General features: G+C 37.7%; 1 pseudogene; it reads left to right on the forward strand.

Moving 5' to 3' along the window:
* The first annotated feature begins 17,731 nt into the window (after window positions 1-17,731).
* LOC137005020 (putative nuclease HARBI1) overlaps window positions 17,732-25,259 on the forward strand; it is a 170,817-nt pseudogene continuing 163,289 nt past the window's right edge.

A 25,259-nucleotide genomic window follows, 5' to 3' on the forward strand; every position in this document is an offset into this window, starting at 1 on the left:
ATCCATGGCCAGGATATAAAATATGCATAGGCGTAATTTGCGGGTGGGACATGTCCCCACCACTTTTTGAAAGGGTCGATATTGTCCCCACCACTTTTTGAAACATCTCGCGGATATCTAATACAAAATAAACACCTCTAGTTGATTATCAATTTGTGTTAATAATAGGCGATGTGGCGCTGGGATGTGTTGTTTTTAAAATCATGTTGAGTGCTCGTTGTCGCTGTTATCCGAGGCGCAACAGTGTTCTCTTGGCGCTCGTTCACATTGCGATGTCTTCACACGGACGAGCGCTTCAATCTATGAATAGAGAGTTGCAGAGACTCTCTATTTGTTACGTCAAAATCACAAATCAAAATACACATAAACGTGTCCTTGCTCTTGATATACAATCACTGATGAACATCTTTGGTTTTAATGAGAAAAAAAAAAAATCATTCATGGTTGGATTCGAACCCAGAACCTCTTGCACGCTAAACAAAAATACTGCCATTCGTCCATCAGGACATTCAATTACCAAGAGCGGATCCTCATATTTATTAACTATCGAGACTGACAACATATTGTACTATAGCAGATGTAAGGAAGAAATTATCATATTAATTTTAATATCATATTATTATTATAATAATAATACAATCCCCCCCCCTATACACATTCCTGTCCCACCCACTTTTTAAAGCAAAGTTACGCCACTGAAAATATGACATGATTTTAAAAGTGACCTATAACACTGACAATGCAATACACTTTATTTTATTTAGTGCTAATAAAATTATTAAGCCTATTTGGAGAGAGCGATGTTTAATGTGACAAAATGTCAGACATTGTGTGATAACGAAAATATAACTAGGCTTAGACTACTTGTTCTGAGCAGGTGTTGTCAGTGAACAGGCTGTAAAACTGTTGGCAAAGTTACAGACACTCATGAAAAACTGATGCTGATTATCTGGGAAACATTCTCTAACAGCAGTCAAGTTGTCATTGTTTGTGTCAAACAAGTTGTGAATTTGTTGTAACATTAAAACAGGAGATCATGACTTACTCTACAGTGATGCTCCAGTGGTTTCCTCTGTGGATGAACAAGGACGATGGTGAACAATTTCAGGATATGCTTTTTTTTTTTTATTGGTTGTTGCGTTAAATTTTACCCAGATACAATAGTGCTGTTTTCTGATTGGCTATTGTGTAGCCTCTTTCTTTTTTTTTTTTGATTGAATGATAAATGGCAGGCTTGACTAAGAACTCCAGGGGAGATGCCGCGCTTGATTCTTGCTTGGCGCGGCCAGATACGTTTTCGGTGCTGTGGCATATTAAATATGATAAAGAGTGAGATATACAATGTGTGGCGGGAGTGCGTGACAAAAGACCGAAATGAGTGACTGTCATGCTCAATGCGTGACACTTGAGAGCCCTGCATATTAATGATCTGAACTGTTCCGTCACAGTCGGTGTTATGTTGAAATTCGCCTGTTCTTCAGAGGTCTTTTACACAAATCAGTTGTGCCACATTAATTAAAAGGAAACTTTAAGATTCAGTTCAGAACTACAAACACGATTAAAAATGTGTTTTAAAAAAACTACAAAACATGGTGGAAATGTGCGCGACCGACTATGAGAGGTTTGAGTGACTAATAATTAGTTTAACCTGATAGAAAATATTTATTTAATGTTATTCGTGTTATATTTCATCTGCAATACCAATGTAGACTTTTATAATGATCCGATTGGCCATTAACTTTTAAATGCAACATTAGGCCTATGCATTAATATGAGGAGAGATCTCCACATGAAAGACCCATGACTGCAGATCAACGTGCTGCATTTCTCTCCGATACGGTAGGTATTAAATGAAATGTGGAGGATGTAAGATGATTGACAGGCTAGTTTACCATGACAGGATGCGACAGAGAGCAAAGATGCAAATGTATGAAGTGATAGTATGTCCCAAAGCTTGTCTACTATTTTGCTACACACTCAAGTACTTTTGGTTCACAAAAAGAGTACATACTTTTGGGGCGTAGTAGAAGTATGGGAATTGGGATGCGGCATAGGAGTACATCGGGGCAGTACAGAGCTTGCTGGAGGTTGTTGGGTTATGTGTTTGCCTGTGACATTGTGCAACATTAGTTGTGTGTTAGCAGTGGCTAACTGTGCATAGCATTGACCTGCTCAAAGAAATTGTTCAAAGGTGTAACTTCATACTGAAAATAGAGAATGGTACTGTGTGCTTTTTCTTTATCTTGTTTGTGACTATTGTGAGTGTGTGTGTGTGTTTGTGTGTATGTAAGCATGCTTTGCATGTATCAAGTATTATTGTTTAAACCTTTGCTTGTTTTAGAATATCATAGCTGTTCCTCTCAGGGACGGAGCTACGGGTGGGCCTGGGTGGGCCCGGGCCCACCCAGATTGACAGCTTGCCCACCCAGTCAGATCCAGGAAAATATATATATATATTTAAAAAAATGTTCTAACGTTTAACAATTCTTCAATAACTTTTTTTAAATTTGATTTTTTTTTCATGCATTAAAACTCTGAAGAAGTGACGAATTAGCATATTTTTTAATTTTAATAACTTAGTAAGTTACGTCAGACGCCATAGTAGCCTGTTATGTTCTTTGCGCAAATATCCAGGTTTCAACCAGCAACGCCCTTTTTATGTTTAAAAAAATGGCTAACCCGCTATCTATGATGCATTTAATATAGAAAAATGACTTGACAAAGATGACAGGACATCGTAACAACTTTTATCATTTGAACGAGAACTAAAAGATTCCTAAATGAACAATATCAGCGTCTTCAAATCAAAACCCAGCCGACTTTGACTTGTTTAGAACAGACATCAGCATACAAGGTAATTGCATAATTACTTTATTATAGCTTAAATAAAGCGCAAAAGAAACTTCAAGCAATGACCATCTTTGTTCTGTTGTAAGTCAGTTCTGTTAAGTCATGAAATTGCCAAACATGTGATTAAAGCTGCCTCAAAACTGTGCATGCATTTGTTGACATGGTTTTAAAGCTATTGTTATCCAATTTGTTGGCTTTAAAACGTCTTAAAAATGCACATATGTACACCAAGGATATCTAAATTTTCTCAGGGGAGCATGCCCCGGTACCCCCCTAGCAAACTACATTGTCTGACCTCAGTAATTATGAAAGCTTGCGATTTCTTATGAAATCTGAGGTAAACGTGTATATATACAAATCAGCGCACTTTGGGACTAAAAGTTTGAAAATAAATTGGACCAAACGCGACTGGATGTAGAGATTTGTGTCTCGTTATTCTATTAATAACTACCGATTGATTTTGCATTTCTATCAGATATTAATAATTATTAGTGTAATTGTAGTGTTGCAAATATCTATCTTATACTTCATATCTCAAGGTTAAATAATTTTGTTTTTTGTAAAAATGTTTCTGTAACAGCTGCCAAAAATAGTATATAGCTCCATGTGTTTTTTTTTTTTACAAATTTTCAAAAAAAAAAAAAAAAAAAAACCCTGGCTGTGTTTAAGTTCATTTGTGATTTGTGTTTCAGAAAGATTCTCGCAGAAAAACAGCTGAAAGCACACCCTGTTTTTTATTTATTTTATTTTACAAAAGTACAAGGTTGTTGTTATTGTGAGCGTACACGAATAGAAGTAGACCATTTGTAGTCTTGACGTAAGGCTTGTTTTTTCTGTCATGAGGAAAAATTCCATCAGAACGCGCCGGCGCGTTAGTCGGCCATAGGGATAAAAATAGCCAATTTAGTTTCATATTTATATTTAAATATTGGGCCATAGCCTAATATTATTTTTTTTTAAATGTCACCTATGTTGATTATGATAATTGAATAGCATGACGGATGCGCAATGTCGGGAGACATGCAGCGGGTCAGACATGAGTTTGACCACTTCATTAAGTTTTGTTTTATAGTAAGCCTTTCTTTAAAGTGAATTTCGTTTTGTAGAAATTGTATCTTAATTTCAATCAATGTTTCATCAACCAATTGCCTATATTTAATAAATAGGAAGAAAACCAAGAACGTCGATTGGAATTGATTAAAGTGCATAACAAACGAACATGTTTCTGCGGCCTTTGAATAAGGCAGAAGCAATATTCTGTTTTTATTGAATTTCTTAAATAAATAAATTCATTCGATGAATCTAAACGTATGTTTACATGAACGCTAAATAAAGTGATCAGGTTAATGTGTGCGCGTTTGTCGCTTTTTTTTTTTTTTAGAATCGTAAACAGATTTTTTTGTTATTTTTATTTATCCATATAGCTGCCTGTTACCATCCCATGTTATTTTCAAATTTGTGATTATTATTATTATTAGGTTATTTTTTTAATCGGTTGGTGCTGTTGGTTCAGGTTGTAACTGCAGTTTTGTCTTGTTCTTATCTTGTAGATTTACTTGAATTAATATTGTCATGTAATATTATATTAAATAAGGTAATTTGAACTTGCCATTACTTGACTTTTTGTGAATTGACGCCACTGAGGGTCGGCCCATCATTTTTTTCCCTTCCCAAATTAAGCCAGTTGAAAAACATGGGATGATGCAAATTATTCTGGCCCACCCACACTTTTAGAGGCCCACCCACCATCCACTTTCTGCCTCCGCCACTGGTTCCTCTATGAAAAGTGGTTACATGCTTAATAAATAAGACAATTCCTTTTTATGCAAATAGCCTTAAATGCTTGAACCCCAATAAATTAATTCTTGTTTTCACTGCTATCTTGTTCTTCATATGCCATCTGCATTTGGGTACAAAGTCTTCAGAAGAGCCTTCATTCGCTTCTCTTCGGTTATTTATTCCCATCTTCTGTCTTAACTTTTCAAGAAGGGTCTGTCTTGTATGTGATTCACTTGTATTCACTGTATTTTTTTTTCTTTTTTTTTTTTTGCCATTTTCTTTAGCGAATGCCCTTGCAGCAATCCTGTCTCCATAGATGGGAATGTATCTTGACAAGCTTTCATCAAGTTCTTCAACATCAGTATCATCTATATATAAAATTAATAGGTATAGACCAACAGATAACAAAAACATTTTTTAATGCTAAGCTGTTATGAGTAAAGTTAAATAAAAGTTAAAAAGAATAAAGATCAATAATAAATGAAGTAAAAAAGAAATACAAAACTTTATTCAGGATTAAATTTTATCCACATGAATTATAATTGTTTTATCAAGTAATTAATTAATTCACTTATTCTGCTGGTTTTGTCCTCTAAGCAGTTTTTTTAAAAGTATACCATAGGTTAGCCTATGCAAATAATTCCTGACAGCCATAGCAAAAGTGTTGTGCATGTCAGAGTACAGCAGTGTATTATTACTGAACGAATCCAGGTTTATCCAGAAGAGCAGAAAAAATTATAACATGGTTTCTTGGATATTGTGTTCATCTATGGTTGTGTTAGCACGTAAATCCCACGTAATTAACTACCTGGTAACTACAAACCTGTAAACAAAGATGAACAATTGGCAACACTTTACCCACTCAACTAACATAGGCCTATTACTGTAGTTTCATTTAAACCTAATTTCATTTTCAGTTTCCCATCCTAGTTACAAACCGTTGTTTGCAGTTTGCATTAAAGGCTATTCAGAAATGTACTTTAACCAGCTTCATAGCTTGAACATGTTCCTCTGAAACCCCGCGATTTAGAAGAAAATTCCAAAAATCCATGTTGAATGTATTTTTGAAAATAACAATTCACTTGTAAAATTTATTAAAGGGATAGTTCACCCAAAAATGAAAATGTGATGTTTATCTGCTTACCCCCAGCGCATCCAAGATGTAGGTGACTTTGTTTCTTCAGTAGAACACAAATTATTATTTTTAACTCCAACCGTTGCTGTCTGTCAGTCAAATAATGCTAGTGGATGGGAACTTCTACTATAAGAGTAAATAAAACTTGCATAGACAAGTCCAAATTAAACCCTGCTGCTCGTGACGACACATTGATGTCCTAAGACACGAAACGATCGGTTTGTGTGAGAAACCGAACAGTATTTATATAATTTTTTACCTCTAATACACCACTATGTCCAACAGCATTCATCACTCGATTCGTTTGGTCTGATCGCGCTCTTGACAGCGGCAGTGATGTCTCGCGCATATACTTAAATTAGAGAAACCACCACAGGTTCATCAATGCCGTCAAAAGTATTAATTTTTCTGTTTTTGTTGATCACAAAGTACAAAGCAGATAATGAAAACTAGGAAGCCGGCTGTATTCAGAGCGCCAGCATTACTGTCTACAGAGCATGGAATGGTGCGCTGTGATTGGTTGAGTGAATATATTGTGTTCTGCAGAGAAAGGAGACTGACTTTGTCGCATTTTGGAAAGAAAGGTAGGAAAAATGACAGAATAACACAACGGATATCGCATTTTGCGCAAAATTAATAAATTACTTTTCAATACCAACTAGATACAATACTGATTTTGGTGTAAACTTTTTGGCGGAATTTTTTTGAAAATTGCATTTATCGCATTTTGGAACCAAACTCTTCATTTCAGCCACCACAGACATGTGGACCAGTTGTAGTGGAGGAGGGGAACCATTTTTTACAGTTGTTTTTACAGTCCAGTACTGCTCCTCAGATTGTCAGCTTAAAGGATTAGTTCACTTTTAAATAAAATTTTGCTGATAAATTACTCAGCCCCATGTCATCCAAGATGTCCATGTCTTTCTTTCTTCAGTGGAAAAGAAATTAAGGTTTTTGAGGAAAACATTCCAGGATTTTTCTCCTTACAGTGGACTTGAATGGGCACTAAACGGTTGAAGGTCAAATGACAGTTTCAGTGCAACTTCAAAGGGCTTTAAACGATACCAGACGATGAATAAGGGTCTTATCTAGCGAAACGATCGGTCATTTTTTTAAAAAAATAAAAAAGTTTATGTTTTATAAGCACAAATGCTGGCATTGCTCTGTTCAGTGATGCGCGCTCGTGACGTCACGTAATACGCAATTACGTTGAAAAGGTCACGCTTCGCGTAAGCGGAAGTACCGAATCAGTGTTTACAAATCGTGCGGAAGGAGGACCATATACACGTATTCAAATCGCTTTGTGTCAGTTCATCGTTTAAAATGCCCATTTCGTGTGCGTATCCTGGGTGTTCTAATATTAGAAAGCCTAAAAGAGAATTTTCGTCAGGACACAAATTTGTGTCTTTTCATCGATTTCCTATACAAAATCCTGAGCAATTGAAACTGTGGTTGCTCGCGCTGCACTTGGATATCAACACACCCGAACATGCTCTAATATGTAAGAGTGTGCAGTGATCACTTTTTCGACGATGATTTCAAACCCTCCCAGCAAGGAGATCGCCGTTTTCTGAAAGCGCCTGCTGTGCCCAATACGTTTTTTTCAGGAAACTGAGGTATGTATGTTTTTTTTAATATATTAGATGCATTGACGTTTTTTTTTCCCTCGTCAATGCGTTCCATAACGTGTGCATGTTTATCACTAATATCTTCCTATTACTATAGACGTTTTAAAATGTTTTGTTTTTTTTTACTCCCAAGTATCCGTCTCGTGGAAATATAGAGTCCCTAGCAAAAGACAATAGCGCGGAGCTGGAGGTCCAGGAAGCAGAAGTGTTTTTAGCTAATGTTCCACAGTCAACACCAGTAAAGCAACAGGACTCTGATCCAGGAACTACCACGAGGCAGTTTTCAGATGCTCAGTCTAAACTTCGTTTAGTGCTCACAAGTCCTGAAAGTGTTGGACACAGGAAAACACCCTCATCCTCTGGGGTATATTTTGCTCTCCCTGCAATTCACTCTCACCAGTCTGTAAGTACCATCATTTGTGACCAGTTTACAATGTGAAATTATGGTCAATTATGATTGTGTGTTAGACATTGGGAAAACATGAATTTCTAAAAATGTAGTATTTAATAATTTGCTGATGTTGCATCATTAAAAATACAAAGATATACTGTACTAAATGTATTAAATCTACTATTTATATTAATTTATATTCAGTTATATTAAAAACCAACTTTAATTATATAATTTCACAGCCCCCTGTGTATAATCAACCAGAACAGACGGAAGAGCAATTAGAAGAAAGTTTGGAGCTTGATGTCAGCCTGCTTTCCATAGATCCTCCATCGGACAAGAAAGATGTTAGTTTTCAGCCAGTAAGTTCAACATCAACGTCTACCCCAAGCACAGAAGAGGAGGAATGTGAAGTTCATTGGAAACCGAAAAAATGGATTGTCAATGAGCCTAATGTCATGAAGCTGTTCAAAAGATGTCAAGAATGTGGATCAGTAATAACAAAGACCACAAAAGCAACTGTGGGAAGTGGTCTCCGTGTTCACTGGGAATGTGAAAAAAACCACAAGGGAAAGTGGAGTTCATGCAGTGATGTTAGGGGAATGCCAGCTAATAATCTTCTTGTTTCTGCATGCACACTATTCACTGGAGCAACATATACACACGTTGCTGATTGGGCCACTTTGCTCAACCTTCAAATACCCCATAAAACCACTTATGCCTGGCTCACACTACAGGAGTTTTAAAATCCTATCCAATTGTAAAATCTGGTTGCAGCACACACTTCAGGAGAATCTTTGCAGATTTTCTTCCCTCAAATCTTAAACATGCTCACACTACAAGATTTGAAATTCGCTGAGCATCACACACTACAAAATATTATTAAGATTATCTGCCAGAGGAAGCGCGTCACGTGATCTACCCAGCAGATCGAAAGCGGATGTAAACAAAATGGATAGGCTACTGAAACACGGAAACTTGCTGTAGCAATAATAATCGTTTGTTGTGAGAAAACACAAAAGCGGAAGAATAAATGAGTGTGGATGAAAAAATCGTTGAGGAGACGGGCTCAACGTGGAATGTCAGTTCTTCAGCGAGAAATGGAGGTAAAATTGACCTTTTATTACTATCGTAGTGTGCTAGAATGTTTACCGTTATAATATTGCTTGCCTACTGTAGTACAAAAGCGCTAGTGTCACCTTTTACATTGTAGATTCCTTGGTCTTGGTTTTCGCGGTCGCCATTTCGAAATGTCTGTCACTTTCGTCGCGTCGTATACTTGTTTCCTATTGGCTATTGTGACAGTACTGATGTTATTACAATCTTGGTCATCCCGATAAATATCAAACATGTTTGATATGATCGGGGTGAGCCCGATTTGTGTGAGATCAGATCAGGAGGTGCAAGATTTTATCTGCGAATGTCTCACATTACCAGATAATCTGCACTGAACATCGGAACCGATCGAAGTCGTGGACAAGATTTTTTCTCAGATTCTCGGGAGGGGAAAATCGGGCATAAATCAGCCTAAAACTCCTGTAGTGTGAGCCAGGCATTACTTTGATATTCAGTCTTCCTACCTTATTCCAGTCATTGATGAAGAATATCAAGAACAACAGAAAGCAGCAATTAATGACTTACATTTGCAAACTGCACTCTGTAATCCAGTTCATTTGTCTGGAGATGGAAGGTCAGACAGGCAAGTAAATGTAGTTGTTATTATTATTATTATTTTATTTTTTTATTTATTTTTTTGGACAATTTTAGAAAATTTTAACAACACTGAAATGTTTTGTAGTTGTGTTTCTTTTAGCCCTGGATTTTCAGCAAAATACAATACATACAGTTTAATGGATGACACAACAGACAAGATTGTTCACTTTGAATTGGTGCAGGTCAGTTTACATGACATAATTCTACATCCCGTATGTTATTAAATTTAATTAACCTTAGTAGGTGTTCAGTATTTTAAAGTGAAGTGCAGTAAAATTACTGGCAGTTTTTGCTATGTTATGATCAATATAAAATATTTTGGTTGTTTTGAACATCAATGAAAATACACACACAAACACACCTTGTTTATCTAGCATGGCATTGCATTTCATGTTACAGAAGCATCTAGCTCTGTGGCCATGGAGCCAGTAGGATTCAAGAGGGCTGTGAACACAATACAAGAACAAGAAATCAAAATAGACGTGCTGACCACAGACAGATCACCATCTATTAGAAAGATTATGCGTGTAGAATATCCCAGCATTCACCACGAATTTGATATTTGGCATGTAGTAAAAGGTAACTGTCTCACAAGAGACTGAGAGAGAGATATTAATTATGAATTATCCAAAAAGCAGCACAGTCCAAAGCTTATTTATTCTTATGTAGTAATATACAATTTGTTGTTTGCATGTATCCAAAGATTGCTACAATAAACTGTCAAGTAATACATTAACCTTGGTATTCACTGTATTGTCAATCCTTTTTAATTATTTTATGATTAAAATGATTGTTTTTCAGGACTTTACAAAAAATTGTGCTTCATGTCAAGATACAAGGACAATCGAGAGCTGCAACCATGAGGATTTGAGGCAAATGGCTCTTTTCAGACACACTGGTAAGTCAGTTATATACACAGTAATGTACATACACATTCATGTAGGTACACCGGATACAAATTTTTCCTTTATCTTTAGGACAACTGGAGGCGTTTCATTCTGTCCTACTGAAATATTGCTCAAAGAACCTGCATTTTCATTATGCGTCCATGGTTGCAAGAACACAACTAGCTATCCTTGACCATAATGAAAATGTAGGTCGTCAGCAAGCAAAAACAACATATTGTGCCTAACTACTAAAAAATTTTCAATATGTAGGGTGATGACAATAGATTCTTCATCAAGTTGAGAATATTCAATTATAGTAATGTAATCACTACAAATAGTGTAATTTATTATGTTTTTTTTTTTTCTTTTATCGTAGGTTTACCTCGGTACAACGTGGTTTTCCCCAAACATACCAAAGAGTGGGTAGCCAAAGCTATTTTTGAACAAACAACTCAAAAATTCAGAGAGACTTTTGAGAAAGTTGTACAGCGGTGGCTGGACACCAACATTGTTTACAAGGACAGTTCTTCTCATTTGACTCATTGCCCATTGCCGCAGAACATAGCCACTACACCACGGCCTGACAAGGAAGTAGTAATTGCAAAGCAATTATCACGATTTGGACACTAATGTACTTTAAAATTGTTACAGTCTAATGTAAAATTATTATTATTACTCGAGTTGTTTTATAGTTTTTAGGTTTTTCTTATTGAGTTGAAAACAGGATACACTATTGGTGAAAAAAAAAAAAAATCTTGGGTTAGTGTGAATATATGGTCCTTACTGATGGTACCCATTTGTAATTAGTTGTAATTAAACATCAATGACTGTATTTCTGAAATTTGTTTTATTCTTCCAAAATAAACATTTGTGTGATGTTGTTATATACAACAACAAATAACATTGAATTTGTTACTTACTGTAGTTTTGTTATTTTCATAGTCAAATTATTATTCCTACAAAAGACCAAAAGCCTCTTCTGCTTCTCTGAAGCCTACATACTGTCCTGATGGAGAAGGGTATGACAGTCTAATGGCACTGACAACACAGGATGGAAGAACCCTCCTGTTTCGACTTCCCAACCTCTCCCCTTTCAGCATCCATTCCAGAATTATCCTGTATGCCACCAGCCTGTATTGACTGTAAAATAAAAGCAATGTGTGCAGTCAATCACACAATCACTAAATAAATATATAACTTTATATAAAATATGTATGATATGTATTTATAATACACGAGATACTTACTCTACTGTTAGGGTGCCACCAGGTCCTTGGGGCCTCGGATGGCGTCTCCAGTTAATTTTGGGCAAACTAAAAAACACCTCTAAAACGCTGTTGCTCAGTAACGGTGGAAATCCATTTTGTTCGGTAATGCAGCGAGATGGAAACAGAGTCTCACCAGTTGACTCACTGACTGATTCTAACGGCGGGATTGAAATGGTCCAGTCATGGCAGCATTGTGATTCTTCATCTGTTGGCAATGGTTGGCATTTGCCACATGTGCACTACCACGTCTCATTAGATCTTCGTCTGCCCAATGCTTGAGAGGTGTGTGTTGCCGCAGCAGTTTCTTCCATTTGTCCAATTTCTTCATCTGTATATTCCGGTTCAAAAAGGTAGGGCAATGCGAAAAACTCCGTCTTATCTTCTCCTCGAAGTTCAACATCGTCCGACATTGTTGTTTTACCTTTTTTTGTAAACAGCGTTTGACTTAGTATTTGCACGTTCGATTTGTAAACACTGATTCGGTACTTCCGCTTACGCAAAGCGTGACCTTTTCAACGTAATTTCGTATTGCGTGACGTCACGAGTGCGCATCACTGAACAGAGCAAGGCCAGCATTTGTGCATATAAAACAAACTTTTATTTTTAAAAAAAAATTACCGATCGATTCGCTAGAAAAGACCCTTATTCATCGTCTGATATCGTTTAAAGCCCTTTGAAGCTGCAATGAAACTGTCAATTGACCTTCAACCGTTTGGTGCCCATTCAAGTCCACTGTAAGGAGAATAATCCTGGAATGTTTTCCTTAAAAACCTTAATTTCTTTTCGACTGAAGAAAGAAAGACATGGACATCTTGGATGACATGGAGGTGAGTAATTTATCAGCAAAAGTTTATTTAAAAGTGAACTAATCCTTTAAGTGCCATTGTTTGTCTTGAGCTTGAATGAGACTCCAATCTACTCATCAGGTAGTAGATGAAGCAAGCAATGTGAAAAGACTTGCAAGTGAAATACACAGAGCAGGTGGAATGAGTGCTACAGATCTCCAGCTTTGTGGATGCCTGGTTCAAGGAAAGCTTCTGTAAACATTTTGGATGACACAGTTGAGGCATGTGTGGAAGAAGCTGTGAATTTTGCAACAGGAAAATTGGACAAGAGAAGGAAGCAGCAGTGTCACCAATAAAAAAAAAGAAAGTCTTTCTGGTTTGCTACAGTGAATCACATCAAGACAGGACAAGACAACCTCAGGAAATGAAAATGTCAGTGATAAAGTGTTGTCTGAAATGAAAATGTATATCAAATGTATATGTATATGATGTATATGAAAATGTATATGTATATCAAATGCCAAATGTAGGGTAAGAGAATGTGTCCACTTGTACTAAACATTCTTTCCTAAGGTACGCTTGTGGCAGAGATACTTTTCAGGCCACATTTGCCAGAAGAGGCATTTCGTCAGCATGCATTTTCCACCATACCAGAGGGTCAGCGTTCGTGCTGACCCTCTGGTATGGTGGAAAATGCATGCTGACGAAATGCCTCTTCTGGCAAATGTGGCCTGAAAAGTATCTCTGCCACAAGCGTACCTTAGGAAAGAATGTTTAGTACAAGTGGACACATTCTCTTACCTCAGCAGTCTAGAATGAACCCTGATAATCAACCCGCTACCTGCCTGGGGTTGATATTATTTAAGATGCACCAGAATGGTTCTCAGAAATGTCAGGCTTCCATTTTAGGAAGAGGGCCTGGTTGTCATAGACAAAATCTTTCAGACGTTGTCCTGGCTGCTGCACCGGCTGATCAGAGACCAAAGTTTATCTTCCACCTCTGTAGGGTAAAGAATGCCAATCATTTACCTTGGCATTTTCTGCCTTCCATCAATTTGGAGCAGGTCCTTTCAGCACTGTGTCCAGGTTTCCTATGAGCTCCACACTGGGAAGGGGCCTGATTTCCATGTAGTTTTCACACTGTTTGATGAAATTGAGCACAGATGCAGTTTCACAGGAGACACCAAAGGTGGGATACTCTAAACCAGTGGTCTCAAACTCAATTCCTGGTGGGCCAAAACTCTGCAGCTTTGCTCCAACCCTAATCAAACACACCTGACCCAGCTAATCCATGTCTTCTGGATTACTAGAAACTTCCATGCAGGTGTGAGTTGGAATTGGTTGGAGCTAAACTGTGCAGAGCTGTGGCCCTCCAGTAATTGAGATTGAGACCACTGCTCTAAACTACTAGGGGGTCTTGTGCAGAAGATCGCAAGTTGTGTGGGCAGACTTAGATGGAGGAAATATTACTCTTGCGGATGGACTTGTAGTTCTATGATCATGCACAGAAGAAATAGAGGTGGTTGGAGTGTAGGGCTGTATACCAAAGTGAGACGGGGTATTGGTTAGTCACAGTTTTGTTTTTCATTTGATTTTCCCATTTAGCATCTCTTCTAAGGAAACACAGCCTTCTCTAAGTTCTCCAGAGCGCTTTTGAAATACTCCTCCAACTCTGCTAAGCTAGTGTCCACTGCTTTTCAGAAACTCGTTTCACAATTGAGGGAGCTTTCTATTGATTGTTTGAAATCATTTTCAACTGATTGAACTTTTGTACAAAATTTTCTATTTTTCATTTGTTGATTAATTAATATTAATGATAGGTGGCAGCAGGTTTTTTTTTTATGTCAGTGGTCCTGGTGATCCCCAGCACTGCACAGTTTAAACATCTCTCTTATCTGACACACCTGATTCAACTCATCAGACTGTGTGATTTGTAAATCCTATAAGATGATTACAAATCACATTGTACAATATTGATATAATAAAATTTGGGTACAACGTGTAGACTTTTTTTGGCAATTGTGTTTTTTGTGAGCTGAAAAAAAGAGGAGGAAGCAAAAGAGGAGAATATGGACATGGTCATGGCTAAGGAAAAAAAGGTCAACTTGGAATGCCAATTTTGAGGTAAGTAGTTTTAAGGTTTAGTGCCATGTCATGTTTCATTTTTATTGGCTAGTCAGTAGACATAGGTCACAGCAGCAAACACTGAGATGATCATGCTAAATTTCTGACACTGGCTATGTTTACATGTGCAACAATTTATTTCTAATAATCAGAGTAAGGACTTAAATGTGTTTGCATGTAAATACACACATTTGCTGGTTGTTTAACTCAAAACTCAAAAATATAAAGTGTATTATTAATCTTTTATAATGTGTTATGTAGCTTGATGCTAATTGTGGCTTAAATGTCACACCAGGAGCTATATTCTATTTCACAATTTATTTCACATAAGGTCCCAAGAACATGCTTTTTTGTTTGTTCGTTTGCTAGAAAGACATCAGATAATAGGTTTTAATGTAAAGAATGAATGTGGTGATGATGGGTGTTGTGGAAATTTTAATTTTTCATATGCTTTTGACAAGACAGAGCAGGTTACTTATGATATTAAACAAAGTCCCAGCTTTAAAACTGTGTAGTTTTTTTAAGAAATTCAAACAATAAAAAACGTTTTGTTGCTCTTTATTGTGTCGTGACCATGGTCTTGACAGATTGCTGTAGCGCCTCAGCTCAAGAGGTTCGTTAACTGATCATCTCTTGCTACGAGTCCATTTATAGCATCAAATAAACATGAATGAACATGAGAATCAATGTTGTTTCAAACGCAGAAAGATGTCAATATACACAATTTTCCAAACAAAACAAAACAAGCAAAAAGTTTAGCCTAACTTTTTTAACATTATTTGGGTAGCACACATATTCTGAATGTCTTCGGCAGAATTCAAATGAGCCATTTTAATCTAGATTAATTCCAAGATTACAGTGAGATTAATCTGATTAAAAAAATGTATCTATGCCCACCACTAATATATATATATATATATATATATATATATATATATATATATATATATATATATATATATATATATATATATATATATATATATATATATATATATATATATATATATATATATATATATATATATATATATATATATATATATATATATATATATATATATATATATATATATATATATATATATATATATATATATATATATATATATATATATATATATATATATATATATATATATATTGTAATGAATCATCACACAAGGCTGGAATCCATTTGCATGCTTTATTATAAATGAGCATGGTCATACAGGCAGGGGTAAACAGGAGGGCAGACAGAATCGTGGTCAGAATACAGGCAAAGGTCAGGACAGGCAGATATCACTCACAGATCAGGATACAAAGCACAGGTCAGGGGTAGGCAGCAAAGGATTGTAGGCGGTAGGCAACAGGATCAATAGCACTGGCTGAAGCCACCCCATGTGTGTGTTGGTCTCAGACTGAATGGGGTTTAAAGCCTGCACCACAGGATTCATCACAGTGCAGTATATTGAGTTCCACCACGTTTTATTTGGCCAGATGAGCTTTAGCTTATTTTTCACAATTTATGCTGTCACATATGACCGATGTGACTTGTTCCAGACTGCTTGGCATTACCCAAAGGCTGCACATGGCCTAGCCATACAAAAGGCTAGCTGTTTGTATGTGCTATTCTTCCTTTCTGCCATGGCAGTATCTAGGTGGCATGCACACCTTTGATTTGGAGGAAGCTGTTACTCAAGACTGCTATCTTGTGCTAGGATACTGAATGTGTCCAGGCAGTCGACTTTGGGCTCTTCAGAAAAGACTGACTCTGCTTCTTTTGGTTGGCTTTGCTCACCAAATGCACAGAATGCTTTAATGCGTTGTCTGTTGCAGTTTTTTCCCCACTTTCCCCCTTATTCTTTATTTACAATGTCATCAAGGGCACCTGCTAGAACATCAGAAGTGTGGGACCCTTTCAATCTTTGGCAAGCAAGTGTAGAATTTCTCCTCTCCAAGGTTTCCTCATCTATCCAATGAGTTGTGACCCCTATGTAACATTGCCCCGACTAGAAATTGTTGGACAGTGCACCAGCAATCAAAGGTGCAACAAAGTCTTCTTCAACTGATAGGCAGCTCCCTCTATTCTAGTCTGGAGAGTGAGTGCTCAATGCAAGGTCATTTTTTCTTTTTATGAGTTCACACTTATAAACAATCAGATAGTAAATATTATATGTAATAGTATGCGTATTTGGTGGCCTGTCCGAGGAGAGGGCTCCGAGATCTGTATTTGGCCTGAACCCAGAGTACTCCCCCCGTATTTCTGGAAAAAGTGGGTTAGTTGCTTGACCGGGAGGGAATGAGGGAACTCGCATAAGTTGCTTATGATCTGTGATTTTTCTCCAGAGAAACCATGCATTTTTTCTGATTCAATCATAAACTAGCACATCGCGTACTGTTCCACTAAGCTGGTGAACGATCTCAACTTCAGTGTCATCACTACAACACTACTTACGCCACTGGTCCTGCCTTCTTGTTCAGACAGGGGGGTATTGCACAAAAGCAAGATAAGGGATTAAGCTGGGATTTTCCAGTTATCCTGGCTGAATTTAGCCCTGACTTGGTTGCATGAAGGGAGGCTAAATTAATCTACATTAAGTTACTATGGAGATTTACACTTTGCAGCTAGCCTGCTCCGGAGCAGGCTAACAACCAGGCTAAGATTAATCCTAGTGATTTATCAGCTAGTTCCTCCCTAAATCCTACTAGATATTAATTTATGATCCTGCATTACAATACAAGATATACTGTCATTCATCTAAGTATGTGTACTGTTATTTTAGTTATTATTGAAAACTGCTGTTCATTTCACACTGTCAGAGGTTTGAGGTTTGATATATATATATATATATATATTTGAAATTTAAAGTGTTTATTGTCATACACCCAGTGAGGAAAGCAGATTTTCCTGAGCAATTATTACTTTGCTGTCCACAATGAATGCCAAGTCTATATTCTATTTCTCATATTGTATAGTATAGTTCTTTTGCACTATGTATATCTATATATGCAAGTATAGAGTAGAAATGTACTGTTGAATGAGAAAAAAATATCAATAGATTATATTTTATTGCAGTTAATGAGATAAGAAATGGCTCATGAAGTTGCAAATGTGGTTTCAAATTAAGTCTGTAACGAGGTCAATATGTAGTATATATAGACTAAAGATTTGTGTGTTTCCTATTCACAATGGCTTGCCCTTTGTTGGATGATGTAGTTGATGAGGAAGTTTTAATACTCAGACGAGCATTCAGGCTTGAAAGAGTCCGAGATAGGGACCCATTGGCCTCATCTGACTGAGAGGTACAGATTTTCAGGTGAAGGCATCAGATATTTGTGTAGGCTGCTGGGTCCAAATATACAGCACAGGACAGCACAGAGCCATGCTCTCACTGTCCCACAGATGGTCTGCGTAGCACTGCAATTCTTTGCAAGTGGCATGTTTCTGTCAGTGATGCAGAAAACCTCAATAAAGCCACTATTTGCCTGGCAATGAAATCTCTTGTGCACATATTTATCACCTTCCCTGGTCACAGAAGATTCATCCACATCAAGGAGGAGTTCTACAAGAATGCAGGTAACACGAATAATAACAGATTACTACAAAATGTTACATTAGCACAGTCACAGTATGACACTCATTATTTTGTGTCTTTTCCTAATGTAATTGGTACAGTGGATTGCACCCATATTTGTATCCAACGCCCCTCAGGGGCACATGAGGGATATTATGTTAACAGGAAATCCTTCCACAGTCTCAATGTTCAGGTAAGAAGGAGTTATGGTTACTGTCAGCTACATAATTATTCTGTGCATTAAATTACCTTAATAGGCTATATATTTTTACAGATGATCTGTGATGCTGCCTTATCACAAATGTAGAGGCAAAGTGGCCTGGCTCAGTCCATGACTCCAGAATCTTTCGGGCCAGTAGAATTTACCAGAGACTCTCTCTAGGTAAGCCACCCTATTTTTTTAAGCACTTTGAACATCAAGCGTACAGTACTTGTAAGAATTATGTTTTGTATTTGCAGGTGAGTTCTCTGCTGTGCTGCTGGGGGACAAAGGCTATGCCTGTGAGACATTTCTGATGCTTACAACCATGCCCATGCCAAAACCAGGGCTCGAATTGAAATGAACTTTGGCCTCCTGAAATCACGATTTCAGTGCCTGCACCACCTGAGGGTCTCTCTAGACAGAGCATGTGACGTGACTGTTGCCTGCACAGTGCTGCACAATATTGCCAGCCTAAGAAAAGAAAGGGCTCCCAGAGTTGCTTTGGATGTTGATTGGGACAATGCTGCCATATTCCCAGATAACAGAAATGGTAGACTTGTTAGAGAACAATACATTGCAAATTATTTCAGTTAATTTAGTTTTGATTTAGCCCATCCCTTAATAAAGGAATAATGTAGGCTGTATAACTTTTTCATGTGTACATGCATTTTATTTGGCATCGGTAGCACACACTGTGGTTATCTTCCCAAATTCTAGTTCCACTTCACTGGATCAAAAACTATAAAGTGTACTTGACATTCATAAAAAAAAGTTACAAGACCACAATGGTTTTGGAATATTTTCCTTTTATTATTTTGCTGTTATCACTTGTCAGCTTGGAGCTTTGGAGAGAAAAAAATACGATGATTAATACATTGTGTTACAGTCATGGTTACAGTATGAACTGAAGTCACTTACTTCTCTTTCTTGTTTCTGGATTTCCAGTTCTAGTTTCCTCAGTGTTTTTCGTTTAATTTGCATCTCAAGGTCCATGTCCTGCAGCTTTCTTTTGTTCACATCAATCTTGACTTCTGTCAGCTCGATCTGTCTCTTAAGATGCGTTGTGTAGAGATAGCATTGCAGAATTTTTGCATAATGGAAATTTACTGTAGGCAATACTCACTATGTTACCAGGCTGCTTATCAGGCTGCCCAATGTCAGGATCCTGAAACAAATTATATTTTCTATTAGACATTTTTTTTTTAAATTCACAATATATAAGAAGTCAGGGAAGTGGTACTATTTCCACAAAATTGACATGATACCTCGAGCCTTCTGGAGTCGAAAACTACTCTGTAAGGCAAAGTCACACATTCCACATAACAAAATATATATGGATTTCAATATTTTCCATGTGCAGTAGTATGGCAATAATGTACCTTGTATGAGGAGGCCAGTATCCCTTGCTGGGCCAGAGTCAGTGGCTGTCCCTCCCTGGATCCCTTCAATCACTGGCTTCCCTTTATTTAAGTCCAGGGCCAGCTCCTCTGCTGTGGTGAAGTCTTGGGTTGGAGGGCCACCCTCCGTACCAGATATATGACTTTTTTTTATTGCTAAAATCAGCACAGACAGTAAAATGTCATCAAACATGTCACCTATGTTCTCCGCAAACAAGTCACTTAGCAGCCTGCAAAATATTCTTGTATTTAATCTTGACTTGCTGCCAAGTCCTTTTTTGGCCAGACATGTTTGCTCTTTAAGAGGAATAGATAGATACAAATGATAAAATAGATTAGATGGGTGAAAATAGAGCAAATTATCTGATTATAGATTACATCAAATCAATTAGAAACATAACCTACATACAAATAGATAAGAGTACAAAGATTAAACAGATTATAGACATAAAAGAAACTAAATAGATCAAATAGATGCACATAGTGGGTAAGTGTTTGCAATTATTCTTCATGTTAAATGCATGTCCAATGGTCACATTTAAAGCAAAGTATATAATTATTTTTGAAAATGACAAGAAACTCCTTGGATTGTAATTATGAGGGTTTCAGGTTATTTGGACTACTTACGCATTCAATCGGTCCGCTATTGTTTGCCAGGCATTCTCTCTTTGCTTTATTACAGCAGCTGTATTGCCTTTTTTACATATAATAGGTTTCACTTCTTCATACGTTTCCATTAGAAGCTGTTGCTCATTAGGCGAAAAGTATGCCGCACGGGTTTTGTCCATTTTTGCATCGGTGATTCTGTGATCGATTTCGCAATCTTTTTAAGAATGCCGTGAACTTGCATTTATCCAAACTATATACACCTGGCTTGACATAGCCGCACGTTCTCATCCTGGCTCAGCAAACGTGCAACGGATTAAGCCAGGATGCACTGATTAAACTAAGTCAAGCCGCGACTGTCCTGTTATCCTGGCTTTCTTCTCGACTTTTGTGAAATACCCCTCAGGACGAGTTCCGGTCTTGTGCCAAAATCAAAGGTCGCTGTTCCCTCGAGGATGTGCGTGGAGGACTGTATTTTTAAGTGCTGTGGAGAAACAAATGCGCTGAATGAACATGCAATATTCATTAAAGAAAAATGTAAATTACACAAGCTGTCCATATCCTGCGTTTTTCCCCAGCTTTTTAGCATTTTGAATGTCATTTATTAGTTAAAATCATTAGAGCAGTAACACAAAGTGCAGTTGGATGCTTTTGAATGTTACTTGTTCTTATGGAGGTGTGTGTGTGTGTGACAATTTTAAAGCTGCTGTCCATAACTTTTTTTGTGTTCAAAATTTACAAAATTATATAATGAGAATGTACAACATGAATCCATTTTTCCAAACCGTGTTTTTGTCTTACCCTGAATCATTATGGTACACTTATAATAAGTGTTTATATTCTGACTATTTCAGACCAGACTGGTAGGACCCGCCGCAGAGTATTACTGTGTGACTCGCCTTTGACATACACGGAGAAAAGCTACAATGTTACTCCGGCTACAATGTTCTTCCGCAAGACGCGTGCAGTTCTGTTTATTTACCACTAGAGGACCAAAAATCGCGGACTGCAGGTTTAAGTATGATCATTCATTGCAATCACTTTAAAAAAGGCAGTGTGTAGAGTGGAAAAGCAACACAGCAGTGACAAGCATGAAGATGTATAAAGGTTTATTGTATTTTATTGTTTATGGCCCTGTGCTGTGTGAATGTATAAACAGAAATTATAGAAATACTTTTTCAAGAGACTCTTCCGGTTAGAGCGTATGCTGGTATGTCTGACTGCCGCTGCTGCCTGCCTTGATCATTGTAAACTTTTAAATGAGTTCTGGTCTGTTTTTTTTTTTTTTCAGTTTAACGTGGCATTTATAATGAATTTTGGAGCAATCCTATTTGGATGATCAACTGCTAGTCATGGGGGGTTCCTGTTCTACCATTATTAACATGGCTAAAACGAAAATGAATTATCTCTTAGTGAACTTTCTCCACCGTATTGTACTTTTTGAATGAAGAGTAAAACATACTGTTGTGACCCTTAAACAACAGATCCTGCTTTTAAAGCGGGATCTGCTCCATCTTTCAAGACAAGCTTTTGTGCGAATACGGCATTGAACTTGTGTAGACTGAGGGACCTGTTCTCAGTAAAAATGTGCAGCACAGAGAGGTATATTGGGACTGTAATTTTCAGGAACCAAGTTAAAAGTAAATTTTGACCAACAATGCAGTTTCTGTACTGTGCAATGATCTAAGAACCGACTGAAAAGTATATAAAATATTGGACATACTGATATAGGAATTCAACTGACCATACACAACTCTAAGAGCTTTGAATTAAAAGGCAATTTGGAGATGAAAATTGCTGAAATTGCTAAGGATAGATGGGTCAAGATGGGGTTCCCTTTCAAGGGATCTCGCGCTGCGTCGTGAAGCACGTATGAAATCAGTCCAATAGGGTGACGGAACGTCATAGGCAGGTGACGTCACTGACCAGGAACTATAAAGCCTACCCGAAAACACATTCATTTAGCTTCTGTGTCTTCAGCAAGCACTACATGTGAAATCGTTTGTCATTTTATCGTTGTCTGTCTACCAACTATATCATTATGGCGAGTGAACAGCATTTCAGTAAGTGTGTTTATTCCTGCATTTCGGGCAGAGATACACACCAGATGTGTGTTGTTTGTTTGGGAGTGCAGCATGCCCAGGCAGCTTCTGAGGGAGCTGCTTGTGAGCATTGTGATCTCATGACAATGCTGCGCTCCTGCCGAGCCCTTTTTGAGGAGGGCAGCTCGGCTCGCGTTCGTCACGGCTTGGGTCCCGCTTCTGCCGAGGCAAACCAGCACCTGATGTTGTGGGGTTCCCAGATGAATCTAACAGAGAGTTTTAGAGATGGGAGTGTGCTCGATTTCAGATCTACATCAGGTAATTCGAACAGTAGTAAAGCTCAAGTTCGAGATGCAAAGCACATTGTGTCACAGATCAAGTCTGAGGACTGGTTTGTCACAATAGATCTAAAAGACGCATACTTCCATGCATCTATCCTCCCAACACAGGACGTTCCTGAGGTTTGCTTTCGGGGGCAAAGCTTACCAATATCAGGTTCTTCCCTTCGGCCTAGCACTGTCACCTCAAACCTTCACCAAAGGTGTAGACACAGCTCTGACGCCCTTGCGCATGCAGGGCATCTGCATCTTAAACTAGAGCGACGATTGGTTGGTTCTGGCTCAATCAGACCAGATGGCAGTTCAACATCGAGATGTTGTTCTCGCCCACATGAAAAGGTTGGGGTTGAGGCTAAACGCAAAGAAAAGTGTGCTTCTCCTATTGTGAGAACCATTTATTTAGGCGTGGTATGGGATTTCGGCCGGCGATCATGAGTGGTCGCTCTGCTCGAGGTCTATGGCAGGACCATCATCTCTCTTGGCATATAAATTGAAACAATCTGAAACACTTCCTTCCGGACCTCAGAGACCATCATGTGCTAGTTCAATCAGACAACACATCAGTGGTCTCATATATAATCACCAGGGGGGTCTGAGGTCGCGTCCGTTGTACAAACTGGCTCATCAGATCCTCCTGTGGTCCCAGAGGAAACTGCTCTCAATCAAGGCAGTTTACATCCCAGGGTACCATAATGTGGGATCAGACATAATAAATATAAACATTTGGGTAAATGTAATATAATTGAATTTAATTTAATGCACAATTACCCAAACCCCAACCTTATATTAAGATAAGCTAACATTAAAAAGTCTAACCACTGTTGGAACAAAGGATCTCCTAAAGCGCTCCTTCTTACACTGAGGGTGCAAAAGTCTCTGACTAAAGGAGCTACCCAAGGTCCCAAATGTTTCATACAGAGTGTGGGAGGTGTTGTTCCAGATGTTTGATAACTTAGTCAACATCCTCCTCTCACCCATCTTTTCCACTGAATCCAGAGGGCAGCCCACGATTGAGCTGGCCCTCCTGATCATCTTATTGAGCTTTTTCTTATCCCTCTCTGTAATTCCACCACTCCAGCAGACCACAGCATTAAAAAATTACTGATGCAACTGCTATGTCATAAAAAGTTTTCAGTAGTGTCCTACATACTCCAAAAGACCTCAATCTCCTCAGCAGATGAATACGACTTGGGCCCTTCTTGTACAGAGTACTCATGTTATCTGACCAATCCAATTTTTATTTATCTGAACACCAAAATACTTATAAACATTCATCCTTTCAATGTCCTGCCCCTGGATGTTTACTGGTACAATAGATGAAACATTCCTATGTAAGTCCATCACCAATTCTTTTGTCTTAGTAGCATTGATGTGAAGGTGATTAAATTCACACCAATCAACAAAGTTCTTGATCACTTTCTTATACTCTAGATCAGTGGTCACCAACCTTTTTAAGCCCAAGATCCCTGACCTCGACCTTTTTGAAAGACAAGATCTACTTGATAGAAAATGACAGCCCAGATTGTATTTGTATATCTTTCACCTAGATATTATCACATAGAGACTGTGTCTGTACCTCGAACTAGTAAATACAAAAAACTTCCGAAACCTTTTAAGGGTAAAAATTTAATTGATGTTCGAAAAAATGAAAATCACAGATAAATCAGATAAACAAATGATAAAGCTTGGGTTACTGAATATTAGATCTATTTCTTCAAAAGCACTTATTGTAAATGAAATTATCACAGACAATAAACTAGACTTGCTGTGTTTGACAGAAACCTGGCTAAAACCAGACGATTACATTATTTTAAATGAGTCTAGTCCTCAAGGTTATGACTATCGACACAATCCTCGACAGAAAGGCAAAGGGGGAGCTGTTGCTGTAATTTACAGTAATATATTCAGAATCATTCAAAAGAATTTCAAATATAATTCCTTTGATGCTTTATGTAACATTATGTAAGTTGACATTTGTGCTGGCTACTGTATACAGGCCACCAGGGCACCATACTGACTTTATCAAAGATTTTGCTGATTTTCTATCAGAGTTAGTACTGGCTGCGGATAAAGTCCTTGTTGTTGGTGATTTTAATATCCATGTAGATAATAATAAAGACGCATTTAGATTGGCATTTGCAGACATTTTAAACTCTATTGGAGTTAGACAACACGTGTCAGGACCCACTCATTGTCGTAGTCATACCTTAGATCTAATACTGTCGCATGGAATTGATATTGATGCTGTTGAAATTCTACAGCAGAGCGATGATATATCAGATCATTATTTAGTCTTGTGTATAATACAGTTAGCCAAGGCTACAAAACCACCAACCAGCCATAAATATGGTAAAACCATCACTTCTACCACTAAAGATTGCTTTATAAATAATCTCCCCGAGCAGTTTCATTGCCTTAGTATACCTGACAACTTAGAAGAACTCGATGCTGCAACAGAAACTATTGGCTCTCTCTTTTCCAGCACATTAGATGCAGTCGCTCCTTTACGTCTAAAGAAGATTAAGGAAACTAATCCAACGCCGTGGTATGATGAGCA

This window comes from Chanodichthys erythropterus, chromosome 3 (assembly GCF_024489055.1).
Source record: "Chanodichthys erythropterus isolate Z2021 chromosome 3, ASM2448905v1, whole genome shotgun sequence".
NCBI classification, from domain to species: domain Eukaryota; kingdom Metazoa; phylum Chordata; class Actinopteri; order Cypriniformes; family Xenocyprididae; genus Chanodichthys; species Chanodichthys erythropterus.